Genomic DNA, 1,671 nt, shown 5'->3' on the forward strand with positions numbered 1-1,671 from the left:
TTTTAAGTACCTCCCCTCGAACACACAAAACACCGAAACAGCAGACAGTGAATGGACAACGGGTTCAGCAAGCCGCCAGCCAGCCAGCCAGCCATTGTGGTGAAGCGGTAAGGCAATACACATACAAACAAACATGCAGCTAACGCTACAGTAAATAAATAACAGTACTGTGTGTAGACGTACAAGAAAATAAAAACACAAACAACAAAAGCAACAACCGCAATGAAAATGAGGCAACAAGAGCAAAAGCCATGCGCTCAGCCAGCCGATCAGGCGAGCCAGCCAACCAACGCTGAGCAGGCCCAGTGACGAACAACAAAAATAGCAGTAACAACAAACCAACAACAATAGCGAGCAAGTCAACGAAGCATACAAAGACAATGAACGAGTGAATAATGCAGAAATAATAGCAGCGAGAGTAAAAAGGAGGCAACAAAAATAGCAAATGAAATAGAAACAACAACACAACGGTTACAATAACAATAAGAATGGTGGTGTTGCATAGTTACTATAAAATCCGCTAGAGTTGCAGAAATCACCACCACAAGCAACGGCATTAGTTGTGTGGCAGCAAATAATAGCAACAACAAAATAATGCAACAAATATACAACAAAAAATATAGAAGTAAAAAAATAAATTTATGCGGCAGAAAACCACCACCTTAATTGTTGTTATAATGTACGCTCTCCAGTTGGCGATTCGATCGTCTTAACACTGGCAACATGTTGCGCGCAACACTGACTTTGTATGATGTTGCAGGTACTAACATGTTGCAGTTTGATGTTAGCTTGATCTCGTGTTGTGTCTCAAGCTAGTTTTGGTTCAACGTAACAGTAATCCTTATTGGTGCAAAAGTGAAATAGTGAGAATTCTGTGGATCTTTTTGAATAAAAGCTAAATTTGTCATGATTTAGCTGGCTGCTTTCTCGAAAAGTTGTTTGGCGCAAGATGACAGCGCCATCTGGCTGCAGATTATATACATATTCAAATCTCAAAGTAGTTACTAGGCATATCTAAGTCAGCTCGATTTATTCTTTGCGCAGGTGTGGACGAATCTAAATCGCTCAGTTATTGTGGTCTAAATAGGTTCGCTCAGATTCTGCAGTAGTAGTTCCTTTTATGGTGGATTTTCGCCTTCATGTACATATTTCAAGATAATTAACGCCGTTTTCCTTTTTATGAACTCCGCTAACTGAAACAGGTTCATTATCAGCGAGGAGTTTTTGTTACAGGCACTAAGCATTTTTTTTTTTAAATCGAATTTACATATTTTAGAGAATATTCTCCAACAATCTGTAGTTTATCCAGCAAATAGGTTGAAATATATTCCAAAAAGCTAGACCGATTAAGTTTATAATTTTACATGAGTTTAAGCGCAGGTATCATATTCTTAATAATAATTTCGTTTCTTCTCTTTTTTTGCCAAAAGTGAAGATAAGAATCATCTAAAATATTTCTAATATTATTTTTGTTATGGATTTATTATTTTGAAAAAAAAAAAAATTTCTATTTTCAGAGGTCCCCCAAGTGATTAGCTAAGTTATCAAGAAATCTAAATGTTTTAAAATGATTTGCTGATTATTAAAGAGCATTAAATTCTGTGGATAAATTATAATTTTTACATTAATTTGTTAAATAAAATGTCTCTACAAAAAGTTCATAAAAATATT

Source organism: Bactrocera latifrons, unplaced genomic scaffold, assembly GCF_001853355.1.
Source record: "Bactrocera latifrons isolate USDA-ARS-PBARC rearing strain unplaced genomic scaffold, ASM185335v1 scaffold_18, whole genome shotgun sequence".
NCBI lineage: Eukaryota > Metazoa > Arthropoda > Insecta > Diptera > Tephritidae > Bactrocera > Bactrocera latifrons.